At 40.3% G+C, this 19,631-nt stretch overlaps 2 long non-coding RNA genes across 5 annotated transcripts in view; one reads left to right on the forward strand and one right to left on the reverse strand.

The window, feature by feature from the left end:
- Positions 1-19,631, forward strand: part of LOC137853879 (uncharacterized) — a 128,692-nt gene that overhangs the window by 24,499 nt on the left and 84,562 nt on the right. Inside the window, exons 4-7 of one of the 3 annotated variants that reach the window (XR_011094787.1) lie at positions 4,775-4,866; positions 6,149-6,360; positions 7,570-9,078; positions 9,571-9,673. This is a non-coding gene — a long non-coding RNA (uncharacterized lncRNA). Of the gene's footprint in view, positions 1-4,774; positions 6,361-7,569; positions 9,079-9,570; positions 9,674-19,631 lie in introns of all 3 variants that reach the window. The other 2 variants (XR_011094788.1, XR_011094786.1) reach the window with 2 other exon arrangements.
- On the reverse strand, positions 9,241-18,754 carry LOC137853881 (uncharacterized). Of its 2 annotated transcripts, none has more exons than XR_011094792.1 (2): positions 17,813-18,754; positions 9,241-9,963 (listed from the first exon to the last, which is right to left on the reverse strand). It is a non-coding gene; the product is annotated as an uncharacterized lncRNA (long non-coding RNA). The 2 variants fall into 2 exon arrangements; XR_011094791.1 differs by lacking the exon at positions 17,813-18,754 and adding an exon at positions 14,798-15,630.

The following is a 19,631-nucleotide window of genomic DNA, read 5'->3' on the forward strand; positions in this document are numbered from 1 at the left end:
GAGAGCTCTGCTGGAGAAAAACTCTTGGGCAATGGATTTTATTTTTCCCTCTAAATAAAATACAGAATAGGCTTTTAATTGTCTTTTCCCCATAGCAGATACTTAACCCTGTTCGCTACTGTGAGGGGAAAAAATAAAATTCCAAGCAAAATTCCTACTCAGAGTAAAGATACAAGTGAAACAAAGTGCGCAACACGCACCCTTTTCTTTCCTTCCTGTTTTGTTTGGTGTCTTCTAGCTCTGCTTTTCGGACAGCTGAATGGGGGCTGGGAAAGTGTTTACAATATTTTCACATGATTGAGATGGCAGAGTTCTTGCACTCCGTGAAAGGCCTTCTGTTTTCAGATGGCATTGAAAGTTTACCGTCTTTCCAGACAAAAGGAAGAGAGCCCGTTGCCAGCGGATGAGTAATGGGCATGGCCTCTGCACAATACCTCCTATCCAGCCCTAAATCTACATGGTGTTCTTAGGCTTCCCAGCTTCTCCAAAGCAACCTTTGTCTCTGCTCTGGGAGACCAAAACTGCTCGTTGGGCGAGTGGGGAAGCAGCCAAGAGGGGAAGGCTCAGTGACAACAGTTGCTCAGTGCTCACTGCCCAGTATCTGCCTTCTTACTATGCTACTATAATAGTTGGAAAACCATCAACAATTGGGCATCTCCTATACAAATATGTTGCAGACCATCTGTATAGTTTTCAGTTCCAGAAGATTCCAGTAACTCACTAAGTTTTAATACTTATTTTTTTTTTTCCTCGTTAATCTGATGGGCTGCCCTGAGATACGTGATTAAAGCAAAAGCCTGCCATGATTACCTCGGAGCTAAAACTGCACAGAAGTTGCCAATTCCTGTGTTTGTTTTCTCACAAGCAACTTGAAGCAGGCATTTTCCACTTAATAATTTTTAGATTCTTTTTTTTTTTTTTCTGATCAGAAAAATGCTTGGTGAAAATGATTGTTAATGTATCCTTTCAAAATATTTGAACAGACAATTCTAAAGTTTTTCCAGAGAATCTGTGCACTTGTTGGCATTATAGAGATTAGTAGGTAATTGTTTTTCTTGTCTCTCTTTAAATTTCCTAGAGCTTGTCTGACTGGAATTCATGTATATATGTAATTGTCTAATACGTTTGTTGTGTGTGTGACTGTCTCTCTGTCTACCTGTCCACAAAAACTCACATTTCGCTCTTGTGTAGCTTAAGCATGCTGAGAAGAGCTTTCTAAGAATTAACCTAGCAGTCATTAACTGCACTAAATTTTGATTATTTGCTCAGCTAAGAATTGTCAGCAGTTTTTTTTTTTTTTTTTTTAATGCTGATTTGATAGTGCCCAGACACCGATTTATTGTTGTCAGGAAAACAGAAGCTAAGGCATAAGAGATGCTGGATTTCTTAAAAGTTTGTTGGAGCTGGTAGCAGCAATTTACTGATTAACCTGCAGTAACCTGTAGAGCTGACAGTCCTGGGTATACAAGCAGTGCATTAAGGTTATTAGCCAAACTATTCTCTAAAATACCTGAACAGGGTTTTCAAGGTAACTAATTCTATTCTTTGGACCTTTTTTTTTTTTTTTTTTTTTTTTAAGAGTTAGCTGTTTAAAACAGCATTAAAATAACCCGGCTTCATTTCCTCAGCTGAAAGAGCAAGTCAGCTGAAACCTGGACTTTTTGCTGAAAGGGGGGAAAAAAAAAGAGGTAGTTTTTCTTTTAAAGAGCATGACCATACACATTCCGCTTTGGTGCCTTTAAAGGCAACTTCCCTGTTTCAAATGCCCTCGAGCACAGAAATACCAACACCTCTTAATTGTTTAATATATTACAGCTTAAAACATTTACAGAAGTGCTCTCCAAGTATTTCACTGTTCCAGGTGCTCGGTCCCGCACCTCCTAAAATAATAGGCTATTTCCCCTTGCTTTTCATGTGCTCAGTGCCACACCAAGACACAGGCTGTGCAGCAAGGGAAGGAGAAGGGAAGGAAGCAAGTGGGACTGCCTGACACAGGGCCTTGCACTTGCGGCACACACAGACTTCTCTGTCTGGCGTCACATGGCTTGAGGAAGGGGAAAATAACATGGCTTGGACTTGGACTATAAGATCTTTGAGGAGAAAAATGTCATAGTGTTAAGCATTTGAATGTCACCCTTCACAAAGTGCCCTATCAGTGTGTCCTCTGAGCAGCATCCCAAAATGACAAATAATTCTAGTACCCAGCAGTGCTGAACACACACCAGCACATGATGCAGGCATCTTGCAGCCATCTTGATGCCATGCTACAAGCTGCATTCAGTGGTGCATGGAGGTGGTGTGAAGCTGAGGTCACATGCAACCGTGCTTCAGATGGGGGAAAATCATTCTGAAAAACCCTAACACTTTAATTTGATTTAGGGGAGGTGAAGTGTGTTAAAACAATTGGTCTGGCCTGTGCTTAACTAATTTATTTTACAGTTTGTCTAGCCAAACTGAATCAACTCTTTTTCTCTGCTTGAGAAATCAGTCCCTTAATACAGAGCACTCAGCCCCCTCGTGCTTCAGTGAGTCTAAGCCCTGCCATAGCAGGATCCAAGCTGCTCCGTCAAAACTCAGCATCACGTTGTCCCCCTGCTAAGGATCCCAGCTGACACCTGGGGGTTTCAAGCCCTTCACCTGATCTGGCTCTGCGAGGGAGCTGGAGGCAGGGTGGCTGTGGCTGGCCCCAGGGAGCAGGCAGTGCAGAGTTAAACGCTTCAGAGGGAGATGAGGACTGAACCGTGCAGTGAGCGGGGTTTCAGTCCCCCCACTTCCCAGCTAAATTGCCTGCCATCCTTTTGACCCCAAGTCTCCCGTGTGATGGGGCAGTGATCTGGCTGCTGAGCCACTAGACTAATATTGTTCTTTTAATCTCACAAAAATGTGTATAAAAGAGTTTGATTCACATGAGAAATTAAGTAGAAGATCTGTCCTCATAAAGACATTATACCATGAATGCTCTCTTTCTGCTGGCTGCAAGAATAGGTGGCTCAGGGGTGAAAGGGTAGCATTTACATTTAAATACACCTATTGGAATCATACAAACAGAAGGCTAAAACTACTGCACCCTCTCTGAATGCTTTTAGGCTTTGGTTCTTTTTTACACTGCAGCATTTTTTTTTTTTTTTAAATAATCAAAAATGGGAAACGAGACCCTTAAAATCCCATAAGATAAAACAAAGAAGGTCTTTGTGTCAGCAGGATAAATGGATGAGCCTTTTCAAACTAATTATTTTACTTTTCATGCTGCTCAAGAGGTGAAATCCAGATATGAACGGCAGCCTTCTCTGCTGTTACACTAACTGGTAGTGCTAGCTGGGTGTGATGCTGTTTACATTTCCCAGAGAAAGTGAACAGCACTTTTTTTTTTTTTTTTTTTGTGCCTGCCAAACCCAGATTTACCCCTGATAAAACAGAAAGCTCCTTAACACCTGGAGAAAACAGAAACTGAAACACTGTGGAAAGAACACTAGTGCCAGGGTGGCCTGGCAGCCAGGGTGAAAGCTCAGCAAAACTCTTGAAATGCACCCACTTAACCTGGGCCAGGGCTTTTTCCCTTTCCTCTCTGCTATATTCCTCCCCCCTGTGCAGTGACAGAGGTGTACAGACTAGAGCTGCAAAAATTCAGGGGTTACCATTGCTCTTTGGGACAGTTGGTTGCTGAACATATATACGTAAGCTGTGTATTTTCCTTGACATTTTCTCACATATTTGATAGCTCTTTTATCATGCCTTTCCAGCCAAACTAGGGCCAAATCCAAACAGGATGAATAAATGCCTTAAAATTACAACATAGCTGGAAATCAGAAATCAGGAGCTGTGTTCTGACTGGTTTTGCACACACTCCCACATTATCACATAACATATAGCTAATAATGCTAATCACTAAATATGTTCCAGATGCCTCTGAACAGTGAATAACTTAAAATCCAGATCTGGATGTGGCAGCTTCTTAACCTCTAGTTAACATTTTTTCCCTTTGGCTACGTATGTAAAACTGCTATCTTACTATATAACATTGTATTGTTGTCTAAGGTATTTTTATAAACTTAGTGAAATGATAGCGCCTATAGAATCTCTTCCAAATGGAGTGACTGATCAGATTTTCAAAGTGCATGTGAAGAAAAACTGAAGGATCCCTTATCTCTATATTCAGTAGCCATTTATGGATCTTTTTTTAAGAGCATATCTAATTGTATTTTGTATTTTTGTACAGTGTGACCTTTGCAACACAGTGTGGCTGTGTAAGGGGAAAGCATGTCCCTTAGTCTTCCTAGCGTGCCTTTCTAGCTTTTATATTATCGCTGTCTTCATATTTTTGGTCACAGTTTAATGTTAAATACATATCACTCATCCATTTTCCAAGCTAAGGAATGTTATGTGACCTAAGCTCTCCATATAAAGAAGTTGTCTACACATCACATAGTCTGTTACACCCTGTGTAGCTTAACTCCTTCTGCTACGCCCTTTTGGAGGTGAGGGGATCAGAGGTGTACATGGTATTCACCGTGAATGTATAAAATGGCATTTGCAAATGAACAAAACTGCTTTGTTCTCTCTTCCCTTCCATAGGACTCCTGACATCCTGTCTGATTCTGACCACTGCTGAGCATTAACATGACATTTTCATGGAGTTTAAAGGTTCTTTGTAAGAAGTTATTTTTCTGACTCATGGATACATAGGGCTGCATTACCTGAATTCAGAGTACTTTATGTCTTCTGTGGAGCAATTTAGACAACCTAAATTGCGTACCTATGTGTTCTAATCCTACAGTGCAATGAAGGTGCCTCAGTACTCCTCAAGGAAAATTTCCTTCCAGCTCACCAACAGTGAGCATTAAGCACCTCACCCCACTCTGAATTCAGGTAAAAATTATCTTCTGAGTAATAAAACACCATTTAATCTTCTGAGGAATAAAACACCAATTAAAGGCCATGTTTAAAACATGGAGTGTATGGTAGATGTTGTGAAGTTCTCGTTCCTGGCTCATCTCCTGTTTTCAATAACAGTGTAACGTAAAAGGTCACATTATTCCTGAGAGCAAGGATCAGAATCCTACAGCTATCTCCTGCCACTATCTGATAGGTAAGTTGTCTCTCTTCTTTCCTTGGGGGACACTTAAATGTTTCTGGGGAAATGTCGTGGGAACTTCCAGGTCAAAGAGGGAAGCCTGCAGTTGCTTTTCGGTTCTCATATTGTTAGGCTGTGTGGGCAGACGATGGTCTGAGTTGTTGTTTGAGGTTAGAACCAGACACTTCCACTCCTATTTAGGCAGCACTACTGGAAATGGGCCAAGAAGTTTATGCTAAAATTTTAGTATCATTAAGTTATACCAAGCATAGCTCTACAACAATCAAATACTCATTTCCTAGCTTGAGGCTCTCATTTCACACTCTGAATGAATAAAATATAGCCTGACCAAAGAGAGGCTGTGAGAGGAGTGCAAACTCTACTTAGAGGTTAACAACCTGATTTCTCTCTCATACCAGTTTTACGGTCACTTAGCTCCATTGACTTTGGTGGAATGAGTCCTGATTTACAACATTGCTTCAGAGCAGGTTTAAAGCTGTGCTACACAATAGCAATACTGGTGCCAGTTCTTGGAGCAAAGTGTATTTGCATTGTGCATGCCGCAGTACTATCAGGTCTGAGACCCTAAAGAAAATGTTTATTCTTTTTTGATCTCTGGAGAACAGAGGTGCAAGAAATTATTTAGAGCTCTCATTTGTTACCTTACTTGTATGGTTTAATATCAGTTATGTTTTGTTTGTTTGTTTGTTTGTTTTTTCCTTCAGTGATTTGTCCTTTATCAAGGCAATCCTGTGCTTTCAAATCTAATATGTTGGGTTAGAGGTTTACAGAGTTCACGTTGGTGTGTATTTTTGGTGGGAACACCCTCAACTTGAAATGCTATCTGATGTAAAAAGCAAGCAAACAAACAAACAAAAAACAACAATGAAACAGATTGTATTAGTTATTTAAGAAACTACTTAGAAATTAGTTTACCTCCTGTCACCTCTCCCAAGTGTGATTTTAAGTCCATGCGCAATAGGCTGCCATTTCTTCAGTTCCTGGTGTTTGATGTGATGTACCAGCACTGGAGGCCTCTGTGCTGCTTCCTACCTCACACTGGCATCTTATCTGCAGAGCAGATGGAGGAAACCATCTGAGTGAATACACCTGATCAAGAGATGAGGACCCATGTTCTTAGCTTGACTCATGTTGACACAAAACACTTTTATTGTGGGAAAGCTAAGCAAGCCAAACATGATGGACTTGCAATCCACTTCACTGCTACATAGATACACTCATGTCTACTGGAGCCCCTCTTCTGTAACTTCAGCTCATCTGCACTGAAGGTATGCAAAACCTGGGGGTGTGTGACCCTGTGCTTTTGTTGTTTCTCTGATGTAGCTCTTAAATTGCCATAGCTCATCTTTCACAGTTCTTGGGATCTGGTCTGTCATTGGGCAGCTGTAGAAGGATCATATCTGCTTTGTGAGCCAGCCCTTTTCTTCCCCAGTACAACAGTGGTGTACTTGGGGAAAAGGTCAACTAGCCCACTGCCTTCTCTTTCCCCATAACGTGATCGGTAGTTGGGCAAAAGCATCAGAAGTGCATTACAGAGTTGAGAACAATTCCTGAGAGATGTCATTGTTAGTTGACCAGCGGCAGACTCTTTAAATTAATGATCCTTCTAGAACATGTAGGCCAGCTGATCCAAGACTCACGTTCATGTTGTGACCATTTGATATTGTGTTATGAGTGTTTCTAGTAGGGATAATGTATTTTGAAACTTCATATTAAGGACAATAATAAACAAAAACATATCTCTGTTATCTCCCAAAAAGAAAACTCCACTATGATTATTTATCTGATGGATCTTGAAGGCTTCAAGGCCTTCGTAGATGTCAGGGTTAATGCAAGACAGATTGCTGAAGGAACCAGGTGGCTGTGGTGCCACATTTTTATTGCTCTTTCTCTTTCCCCCCAAAATCCTGACTTTAAAATGTTTCTTATGTGCCTGGCTGTTGGAAGAGAGCTTCATAGTTGTGGTCTGTTAGCTCAACATTTGCTGTGCTGCCCGAATGTGAAAGCAAGCATGGAGGGTAGGTTCTCCATGACTTCTGTGGGATCTGGAGCAGATCCATGAGGAGTGCTACTGTTTTCAGCACTTCTTTTTCTCTGCCTAAGAGCAGGCACACTGAGATATGAATGTTGTTGCAGCTGCCGTATAGTACATGTAAGCCACATGTTGATCATTATTGCTTTAAATGAGAAGGTTTTTGTTTAAAATGCTTGTTTTCTTCCATCTAGAACCTACTGTTTTTTTTTTTTTTTTAATTTTCTACAATACTTAAAGTTTGCATTTTTAATGCTGTTAACAGTATACCTGGAATTTACACATCACAGTTTGTATTTATTAAAAAGACTATCCAGATATCTATTTTTTCATTGTGCAGACAGCTTTATAGTAACAGAGAACTAGCTCCTAATTAGTTGAAATGGATTGGCTATTCATTCTTCAATCATTTGTATTATTTTATGTTGTTGTTTATTAATTCTAGGTCTGCTTCAGTCCCCTCCCCAAATAAGAGAGAATGTTTTTATTTAAAATATAATGAACCGTGTTGCATTTAGAAGAGCTGCATGGTCAAATGATGTTACCCTGTCAACCTACTGAATGCCATGCCACGATGCCAGTGTTTGGACTCTGTATTAACTGCTGGCTTTGGTAAGACTGGAAAGGAAAGGAAGACCTGGACACACTGACTGCATATAAACTATGAAATAAAATTGGTCAGAGACTTTTCCTTGATGACAACTGGCATGGAAGAGCTTGCATTCACACAGCTAAACTCTTCTTACCCTTCAAATCACAGTGGCCACATCCAAAATACCTACTGGAGACAGTCCCTGACATAGGTTAATACCCAAACTGTGCTTTGGCAATGACTGGAAGAGCACAAGCAAGTTTGAGCCAAAACTATGCCAGTGACCAGATTAGTAGTATGGATGGTTTTGAACCCATGTCTCATTAGTCCTGTTTAGTTTATTTAGTGTCAGAGTGAAACCTCAGTCCTACTGCCAGGAGCCAACAGAAAACCCCTATTGGCCTCGGTGACCAGAAGCCGCTGAGAAGTATAATTATTACTTTGCTTACCTCCCTCATATTTGGATTCTTTTTTTCCTCTCATTCTGTCTATTACCAAATGAGTACTGAAATAAACATTTTTAAAAAATATCATAGTGTAATGAAATTGGATTGTTTCCTGTTCAAAACTTGTTAGTTTTGAATGACCCACAGGGTTATCAAACAGGCTTAGGTTCTGGTAAAGCCAGCTTCATCTCTCTTCTCTGATGGAAGAGCTCCTGCAGCTTTAAGCAAATAACTTAGATTGTATATGACTATGCACCCCATTTGGATAAAGAGTTAAAAGCCACAAGGTATTGAGATACAAACATGCAAGGTGCTTAAGGTCACATAAGCATTTGAAACTGATGTGAGCATAAAACTACCTTTGATTTCTGTGTCACTTTTTTATTTTTTATTATTATTATTTTTTAAATTTATTTAATATATATATCTGGGAAGGGAATTTGTTTTAAATCCTGAAAAATGAACTTGAGTGTGTTCACCCCTGTGTCAAGACGCTTTCAGAGTTGAAGGAAATGCTGGGGGTGGGTTTGGATAAACCTGAAGTATTCTACAGGGATGGCTGTGCTAATTTGGAGAGAGGCTGCTCTGTTTCCAGAGCTAACTCTCTGCACCTGGTACCCCAGTTAACCCATGTAAAACTATCCTTCACGGTACTATGCTATACTTCTGCCTGCAGCAATATAAATAAGAATCAGGCAATTCATGCTATAATCTTTTTCTCTATTCTAAAGATAAATGGCACTGGAGAACAAGTTGATTTAAAAAGCTCATCATACAAAATGATTATATTAAGCCATGCTGTATTACTGAGATTACAGAAAATGACCTGCATGTATTGAATTAAACCACGATTTTCCAATGATCTCAGCGGCAGCAGAATTGGGACATTTTAATCATTGCATTATCAGTTTGTGAGGTAGGTAACTACTATACCAAATTGCTGCTCAAAATGAAAAACAGTATTGTTTTATCCAGAAGGTTTCTGGTTTCCAGCACTAGCCTTTACTTTTCTTAGAGCTCAGACATATGATTGAATTACTAAAGCTGACAAGTACTGATTTCAACGACATTTAAGCTAAGGTATTTTTTGCCTTGGGTTTGCTACAGGCTAAGAGTGTGCTGTTAATTAATGCGGTCATTTGATGTGCAGCACCTTGCCGAACCATGAGAACTTGATTGTGGGCTTTTGCCCAACGTTCCTTTTAGGTTAAAAAGCCTCTTTGTTTCTTAATTGACCTATTCATGGATCAGCCTCATAAAGGAGTCTATAGAGCCCAACATGCACATAGTCATACCTGGCCTGGGCTGTGTGAATCTTTTTTAAGGAAAACATTATGAAGAAAAGGATAAAACAGTTGCCTAGAATGATTTACATAGAAATTGATTTATTTTCTTTTCTTCTTCTGAGCTGGACTTTGAAAAGCAGGAAGCGCTTCAGCAAAGCAGAGGAGGAACACGGAGGAACATTTGATCTATCATCGTTTGGCTCCCTTTCTCTGCCATGTTGCACCGTAAGTCCAAAGCACTCTCTCCCATGGTTGCTTGCACATCAGTGACTCTGCTCAGACTGAGTGAGACAAGTAAAGTTAAGGCTTGCAAGGCCATAATGTGTTTATTTGTGCAGTCTGATCTTGAGAGGAGCCAAGGAGGACTTGCATCTCCCTCCCACTGATATCGGTGGTGTTGAAAGTGCTCAGTGCATTCCAGGGCAAAGCCTTGGAGGCTGCTGGTGAGAGAGCTGCAAACGCTGCTTTGGAAGTACATGCAGATTCCTTTGGTCTTCACTGGGGGCGAGCTGGGCCTACATTTAAAAACAACAACAACAAAGCCAACAATAGTTGTAGTGGCTCAGCTAACAACAAAGGGACTTCAGCCCAAGCACCTTCCAGCGTGGGTGTGCTCTGGAATTAGAAATAGGCCTGAAGCTTGACCCAGGGGTGGGTATCTCCCTGTTTTTCCCGTGGGCAGAAGGATGCTGGCTCTGCCCAGGCCTCAGCATCCTGTGGTGTGCGAGGATGGAGCCCAGCAGCCCATGCTGATGTTCCCTGCTCCTAGCAGAAGGTGCCACCTCAGGCTGGATGCTTCTTCATTCTGTACAGGCGCTGAGCTCTGCCAGGCAGGCATCACCCTGGCTTCAACTCATGCTCTTTCTGACCTATCTAGCTATTTTAAAGCTGGATCCTTTTAGCTTATATTCTCTCTCAGACAATTTTTTTTTCTTCCCCTCTCTACTTCCACAGCTGAACCCACTTTGCCAAACTCCCTACTCCACCATCTATCCACCACCCCATATGTTTATATTTTCCTATAGCTGAGACACATTGTGCTGACCTGCCTGGACAGAACTCCTTTATCACAGAGATAAACATGATGTCCCCCTCACATAGAGTTTCTATCATGTGTGACCTTTCATCTTGAACTGCCATGACCTTTTTTTTTTTTTTTTTTTTTTTTTTTTTAAATGCTTCACTGTGCTTCTTGCAGCAGCCAGGAAAGAAAATCTTTTGTTTCTAGATAGAATACTGCTAAAGGACATGATACGGTCTTGTTTTTAATCCAGCTAATTAAAATCTGCATGTGCAGTGTAACTGAGAACGCAGCCTTCGCCCACCACTTTCCCACAGGCAGGGAATAAAGGCCTTTAGTGCAGCAATAGCTAGCCACCCTTGGATAACAGAGAACAGAGCCCACAATTCATCCCAGCTTTCCTTATCATATCCATGGAGGGCTTTTCCCTCCCTCCCCCTCTCTCCCCATGGAATCACTTACTGTAGCTATGTGCCTCTATACATCACTTCAGAATGTAATCAAGTTAAAAATATGCTAGGTCTCATTTGTCTATGCACCAGAGAGCTCTGAATATAATTCATTTCCAGTAAGAAAAAGAAGAGAAAGAAAAGAGAAAGAAGAAAGAAAAAGAGGGAAAGAAAAGAAGAAAAGAAAGAAAAAGTGTCTATTTCTAGTCACATGTCAAACCTATTTATGTTAAAACTGTTTTGCCAAGAACTAACTGAATAACACGGTTTAGCAGTTCACACTTTTGTACGTTCATTATGTGGGGTTTTAGGATTTGTTGGATGGCTGCGGTTATTACTAAGGCTGGCTTTGTATGTGTAAGGGGGAGAGGGTGCCATGGAATGTTTTTTTGTGAAACATTTCCCTGGTTAGTTTTTCACTTGTTGCTTTTTGTTGGGTAGCTGAAGTGGGGGAGGGAAGAGGAGGAGGAGGGCAGCCGTGTGGGAAGAAGCAGTACGGGAAGAATGGGAAGCACTAAAACTGAGCCTCCACCTGTTTTCTCTTTCTCCAAGTCATGTTTTATATGATGATGAGGTCACAGGGAGCACAAAAATGTGCCAGGAGACTCAAAACTTGGAAGGAGATTGTACAACATTAGCAGAAAATACATTTGAGTGACTGTAAAGAAGCCCTCCCTCCCCCCGTAGCTTCCCCTGTAAAGCACAAACAGGCTTTCAGTGGGCATCCCCTGGTAACCCTCACAAAGAGCTGTTCCAACAGCTGTGTGTGCAGCTAAACACCATCCTTGGGCTGCTCTGGCGAGTGCCGATCTCCATTTGTCGGCTTCCCTAACTCGGTCAGTGTGGCATACATGCAACTAAAACATTAAAGGAAGGGAGTCTGGAAACATTGTGAGTCTGGGATAAATACACAACATCTCTAGAAATGAGTTATGGTCTTATTTTATTTGCCAATAATGAATTATTCATACAATTGTTGTGCTCAGGGAATGATTAAAGAGATATAAAAACATTGTGTTTTGCAATCTAATAGGGCTTACTAGGTGACACCCATCTAACTAAAGCAAATAACTTTTTTTTTTTTTTTTTTTTTTTAAACACCTGAATATTTTAAAACAGAGAACAGGATGATTAGAAAGTACTGGGAAGTACTGGGCAGTACTGGTCTGCCTATATGCTAAAAGACAGTATGTCCATCAAATACAATAGCGCTTTTCATCATAACTTCATTATCTTCTGCTGACCTCTGTAGAAATGAATGAAGAGATCTGTACATGTTCCCATAGTTAATGCCTATGGATGGCTAACACAGAATAAGAAACTGCTATTGATATATTTATATAACAGTGGTATATTACATTTATATGGCATAACATGAAAATATGGTAAACAATACTGTATATTCTCTGGAATAAATATTTAAACAGTAAAGCAGTGAGAGACAAGAAGACATTTATCTGCCTTTTCCCAATTATATATATATATATATTTGTTGAGAAATATATTTGATAATTGAGAAATATATTCGTTCAATAATTATTCTCCAATGGTTACATCTGTATTGATGCAGTAAAAAGGTTACTAATATTAAGTCATATTCTTATAAAATTAGCGTTCGCTTATTGTTTAAGCAATATAAGATTTATGAAATGTGTGTTTAAGTGTGCTAATCCTAATAAATATGGCTTTTTTATTGTTACTTAGCAACCTTCCATAAGCATTTAAAATTAATTTATATTTTGGGGCAACATGTAATTTTTATGTGCAGATGTGATGTTAAATAATTTCCTGTAATTCTATGTAATTAATAACATAAATTAGGGTGATGATTATTATTTTTATCACTAATAACAGTTGTTGTAAAGTCCTTCTTATGCAGAGGGCACATAACAAGATGTAAAAATCAACCACATTGCTATGTTAGTCACACATGACAAGCAGCATGGCATAAATACTCCCTCAAAGTTACTGAAGGGTGCTGAACATCAGGGCACACTAAAGGTCAGGCTTAATAATGGGATGCAAGTTTCAGATCCCCACAGTGAACATTTAATATATTGGAAATTGGGAGCCCTACTTGGTAAGTCCCTACACCTCTTTATGCACTCAAAACTGCATTCCAAAAAGTTAGCTTATGATAGGACCCAAAACTCAAGAGGCTTACATGCCAAAGATGAAAGCTATTTAAAATGTTCAGCTATGGCTGCAATAAGATCCCTTCAAAATGACCATTCTTCTTTCCTGTACTAACCTCGTATCAAAGCAATTTCTTAAATCAGCGCCAAAAGAAGAGAAGAGAATAACTGTGATTAACTTTCTTTTGACACTGCACCCTTACAATCCAATGCTCGGATTTCATTGCAACCCTTCCAAACAAAAGCTGTCTAGTCTAATTGTGCAAGAATGTTTTATAAGGCTATGAAATGAAGGGTCAATTAATTATGCCCTTTCTACCAATGATGAAGACCAGGGCAATAATACTTCATCCAAACTGATGATTCAGGGGGACAGTTTGCAGCTGCTGAACTGCAAACAGAAACATGAGTCACCCACTGACTTGCATAAAAACCGAAAAAATATTATGATCAGAAATTACTTTCCCTACCCTCAGAGCAGAGGAACACAGAGGCAGCTCTTTTCCTGAAAGATAACTAGCTAGGTTTATTACTGGTGGTGAATGGCACACATGCAGAATGATGGCGTAACCAAGTGGCTCTGAAAATGGAAGAGTAAATCTGAACAAAAATCTTGCATAGAGTCGTAGGATATTCTCAGTTGGAAGGTCCCCACAAGGATCATGGAAATCAACTCCTGGCTCCACACAGGACCACCCAAAAATCAAACCCTGTGTCTGAGAGTGTTGTCTGAACGCTTCTAGAACTCCAGCCGGCTCAGTGCCATGACCACTGCCGTGCGGAGCCTGTCCCAGTGCCTGAGCACCCCCTGGATGCAGACCCTTTCCCTAACCCCCAGCCTGACCCTCCTCTGTCCCAGCTCCATGCCGTTCCCTTGGGTCCTGTTGCTGTCCCCAGAGAGCAGAGCTCAGCGCCTGCCCCTCCGCTCCCCTCGTGAGGGAGCTGCAGGCTGCCATGAGGCCTCCCCTCAGCCTGCTCTGCTCGGGGCTGAGCAAACCAAGGGGCCTCAGCCACTCTTCATATGCCTTCACCATCTTTGTAGCCCTGCTTTGGATACTCTCTGACAGTTTTATGTCCTTCTTATATCGTGGCACCCAGCACCTTAGCCATGTTTTACCTGCTGATGATAATTCTATGTTAATAAAAACTGAGCCGGAGACTTGGGATTTAATTAGCTTACTGCTAGCATAATAACAACAACAATAACACTAATAAGTAGTTATTAGTAACGGGAACACAGAGACAGCTCTTGTTAGTTATAGGTAATTAGTTATCAGCAATGGGAAGAGGGTGGTAGCAGCAGGAGCCCAGGGCTCGCTGCCCTGCAGACACCTAGCAAACGGAGTGCGATGGGAGCAACACCAAGGCTGCCTTCAGCAGGCTGAGCATGAGATGTAAGCCACAAAAACACTAAACTGCTTATTTATGGCCTTCATTTACTCATTTATCCTTGGTCTGTCAGTGAGGTCCTAGTTTCTCTCTAGGATGGGTTTAAGTCCAGAAGGAGCCGGGAATTCCAGTATGATCCCTCCTCCACCTGCACCTTCAGTCCTTGGTAGACCAATGGGTGGGTTTTCATAAGGCACCAAAAAACACATATGTACAAGGCACACATAAAACCTACAAGCTCTTTACCATGTGTTAAAGCCATTCTGTGCCAGCAAAAGATGAGATGAAAAAAAGAAGCCCAAATTCAACACAGCACACATATGCACTTTCTGAATGAAGTCAACTAAAAGGTCACCTGTGTGATAAGCAGTGCAGTGAAGCACACGGTAAAAGTCATTTTCAGCTCTGCTTCCAATCAGCTTCTTGTTCTGTGACAACACCATTTCAACCTAGTTTCTTGCACCTGCAAACTAGTTACCTGGATTAGCCCAACATTTAACATGGGTCCTGTTTGTCCCCCTCTCTTTCTGTGGGTGCTGATAGCTGTTCCCGCTGCCTGTGTGATGGCTCTTGGCTGCTATATGTTTTGCTTGTGCATTGTGACAATGTTCCTGTTCTTGTTTTCTTGGTTTTGCTTCCAGAAATGATTCCTCTGACAAACCTTGTAATATTTTTTTTTTCTCCATCAACTGCCGTTGTTTCATCTGTGAAATAATACCTGTCACATCTTGAAGTTAAGTAGCTGTTCTTTACGTAAATCTGCAAAAACTTCTGAGAGCTGGGTAGCCTTGTCTCATCAACCCCCCTCCCCCCTTCTTTGAGCTTTCCCTTTCATATGGTAGTACTTTCTATCACCCCAGAGGTGCAAATTGGTTTTTGTTTGGTTGTTTTTAAATGTTCTTCAGCCCATCTAAAATTAAGCCTGCTGTAGAGAATCTAAGCCTCTTACTCCTCGGTGTTATGTCTCTTTCTGAGGCCTTTTCTCTGCCTTAAGCACCTTCTTTTAATTTCTAGTCCTAGTACTTTTCTCATTTCCTATCTCACATACTTAGCTTCTTACAGGAGGATTATTAACTTCTAACTTTTTCCTTCTTGCATCTCAAATCACTTGAAACTTTCTGATTTCACATATCACAGCTCTTGCCTCAGACATGTTTTTTCAGACTCAGCTTCTCATACCATGCGTTTTCAAAGGGTTTCTCATTTCAATGATTTCTATCCCAACAAGTGGAGTTGCTGCCTCTTCTGTTTGAACCCAGTGAGTAAGCTAACAAGTTAAGGGTCTTTTGTGTCATGTGCTGTTCTTGGATTTTGTTTCTTTCTTCTCAGATCATAATTGGTTTCCATAGTGAAAATGTAAAGTATGAGGCATACAGGCTACACTGAGGTTCTGGAGGGACCGTAATCTTAAAAGCAGTGAATTTAGGAAGCAAATGTAAGTTTTATTAGTATGATGAAACTTAATACATTCCTGTATTTTAAGAAATGAGAAGTGCTAATTAATCATACTTTGAACTTAGCATATGAGTCAAAAAGTCAACTCTGATCTGCACTTAATTAGTAGCATTTTGCCAGCTGATTAAAATACTTTTTTTTTTTTTTTTAAAAAAAAAGGAGAAATTAAAATTGCTCTTGCCTTGGTGTAGATCATAACATAAATGCAAACAATTGTAAAACCCTTCCTTCCATTTCTAAGCAGTTACTCCTGGAATGAATTCTTCTGAATTCCCTGGTAGGAAGGGAGCATGTCACCTGGCCTGCGTGCTGGCAGAATTGCTGCTTTCATTCTTACCATAGGGCTGCCTTGCCTGCTACCCTGCTTTGCCTCTGTCAGGTTCATTATGAAAATAAATTATCCTTGTCACCATGTTGTTGGTAGATTTAAATAATTCTTAGCAGATTAGCGAGATGCAGGTTTTCCTTGCAGAAGTCCTGCTGATTAGACTTTGTGACATACTGAACATCCAGCTGTTTTATTATTTTGTTTTAATGACCATTTCAAAGTGATGCCCTGAATAACCAGTAGAGGCTTTTCTAAATGAAGATACAGCACTTGCTCCAGTCTTCTGCAACAGTCATTTTTTTCTCATGTTCTTTTTTTTTTTTTTTTCTTACAACCTGTATGAGTTGTAGGTCTGCTAAATTTTTGCTTTATATATTAGCAATTTGAAGTCTTACATAGCTCTCTTTATTTAAAAAGAAAACACAACAACAAAACACTGGAAACAAACCCATAAAGAAAACAAGTTTGAGATCAGTCATCCCCTGACGTTCTGAACAAAGGAGACTGATACAGGAAAATAATCTAGCTCTCCACTGAAATGCCTCAGCTTTTCTAATTGCTTTCTTTAGGCCTTTCTGACTGTTGTGTGAGCCTTTTACTTCTGATGCACTCACTGATTTTTTTCACTAGCTCTCAGCTTCTGATAAACCCAGCAACTCCTGCCCCAGCTTCCTGTTGCTGATATGCAGAACATATGTCAGAACAACTGGCCTAATGAGAAATGCAAAACAGTGAGGGAAATATAAGGTATAAGAAAAGGACGTGTACAGACACCAGTTAAGTATAAGATTTAGGATATTGAAGAAGAGATTGTAGAGATTTGGTTATCATGTAAATGAGTGATTTTATTTTATTTTATTTTTTTGTTAATACAAAATTTGGGGGGTTGTAAAGGATTCGATGAACACAGGGCTGTTTCTCATTAGTGGTGGCTGTCACTAAAATGAATATGTTGCTGAGTGTTCAGTTTCTGGGAAACGTGGTTGAAACATGAGCAGCTCTCTCAATGCAGAGCTCCGAGTCAGATGTTTTCAGAGGGGATGTTCCCCATTAAGTAATGACAGAGAACCATACGGAACACATTACAAATCGAAAGACTGATTGATGAAGTGCCTGTGGTCAGCTTTCTACAGAAATGAGAATTTTGAATGTATTATCACATCAGCATGGAGCTGATCTCACGTACAATCACATTCTGTTTTCATTTCTTCTCTGCTTCACAATCTCACACATGCTGGTCCAGATCACATTTATAGTGAGCAGAACCTCAGACCGAAGGAAATAAAGCATCAGGTTTGAGCTCCGATGTTTCATTGATTTAGCTCAGCTCACAGAAGCTCAATAAGTCTGACTTTGTTCACACAGCTGGTAAACTATAAACTTCTCCTTAGAACAAACTTCTTCCCTCCTTCATGAGAGCAGGGAAAGGGGACTCAGGCTGCTGGATTGTGCTGGTGGGTAGGGAGAGCAAAGTGGGATCACCTGGGAAGGCAGGGTGGTTCCAAGGGTGCAGCCTTGGATTTATCAGACTGTAAGCAAGCTCTGTTTGGGCTTCCCGAGTGTTAATGCTTTTCTTTTCCCACTTACCTCATTTTCAGGAGGGCAGTGAGGAATATCAGCTGGTTCGTGCTGACTTCAGGGTGAGATTGCTTGGTCTGTTTGCACTCATGTTACTTATTACTCTAGCTTCAAGTTCAGGTTTGTTTCAGATACAGTGACCTCTTCTGTTTTATAGAGAAAGCAAACAGGGCTTGTCACATGAAATGTGTGTAGCTATTCACTGTGTACACTGATTACAAGTGCATGCATGTCTGAGTCATGGCACATTTAAAGAAAAATGTATAGCAAAATGGTAAATTTAGAAATTTAGGTCAAAGGGTCTAGCTCTTTTTTTTTTTTTTCTTCTTTTTTATTTTCTCCAAATAGTTCTTGAAGGGTGCATTAGTACAAACTTGAATGGGAATGGACTTAACTATACATTTAGTAGTGTTTCAGTTGTGGTGTGTTTCTGAGACCCCAGCACAGGAAGATTATAGGGCACCACAAATCAGGTGCGAGAGCCGAGTGTTGCTCACACCTTCACTAATGGAGCTTGCCTAAACATCTCTTATGCTGGCCATAATGTAATGGGCGTTAATGAATGTAAGGGCCAGTAAAATAAAGTATCTATGAATGCCCTGAATCATGAACAGTGGATCAGATTTAAAATGAAATACATGGAGAGAGAAATATAAGGAGTTAGTGTAAAGCCCATGGATATATTTTAGGGTCTTATTTTTTGATGATTGTTGGTATCGGATAACTGGGGCCTGACTATTCAGAATTGTTAAGAATGCATAATTCCTAGCTGAATTCTCTTAAAAGTATGTCTTTGTGACTTACAGAGGAAATGATAACAATCTCCTAGCCTTCTTAATATGTGAAAGGTCTTTTTCTTCTTTTTTAAAGAATTAGCCATGGCAAACTGTTTTCCAGGGATCTGATTTCTGCCGTTCAGACTTCTACAGATGTTCTTGAAATACAGCACAAAGGTACCTTGCTGATAAGCAATTTGCTAGTTCTCGCTTTGTGTTTATCCCTGGCAGAAATCTATGTTAGCATGTATGCAAACAGTAGTGTTTAAATGCTTCATTAATACAAAGGATAAATAAGTGTAGAATACAATGACAAAATGAGCACAAGCATCTGTTCAAGGATACCAAACGTTAAGCTATCTGTAAATTTTGTAATTATTTCTTTGTTCTTTCTCTATAAAAAATAAACAGATTAATGCAGAGATCCAATTGTCTTTCAGATATTTATGTTGTAAAATAATAAAAGTGTGACAGTGATGGCTAGTCACTGGCAAATAGATACAGACTTTTACTGGGCTGAAAGGCTTTATGGCAGGAGTAATGCTGAGAGATCTGCAGTCTGTACACCTTCCTTGTGTACAGTTTTCTTAACATAAAAGTTATGAACTCTGCTCTGAGAGAGGGCTATTGCAATTGTATTTTTGGTACAGTCTAGAAATGCTTAGATGGGGCATAGATCTGGAGAGGCTCATTAAGCCAGTACCTGGGATGAGCTTTGGTTCTCACGTTATTCCGCTAGTCTTGGAGGACCAAATACTTCAGAGTTCTTGCTTAAAATTCTCCCCAGTCCAAAGTGAACAATAGGAGTGGTTTTTATTTAGACATGAGAGCAGCAGGGAAAAGTTGACAGAATATCCTCAAATTTCCTGTGAATCTCCAAGGGAAAAGTCAGTGTGTGACATTCCCACAATGCACTGTAAAACCTGTGGTAGATGATTGAGGCTTTGATGCCATTAAGATTAGTCCTGAAATAGGTGTCTTCCAGCTTGGGCACACCACCACATTTCTGACAGGGTAGTCAGAACTACCCTAGATCTGACAGACTATATTAA

This window comes from Anas acuta, chromosome 3, assembly GCF_963932015.1.
Source record: "Anas acuta chromosome 3, bAnaAcu1.1, whole genome shotgun sequence".
In the NCBI taxonomy this organism is placed as follows: Eukaryota; Metazoa; Chordata; class Aves; order Anseriformes; family Anatidae; genus Anas; species Anas acuta.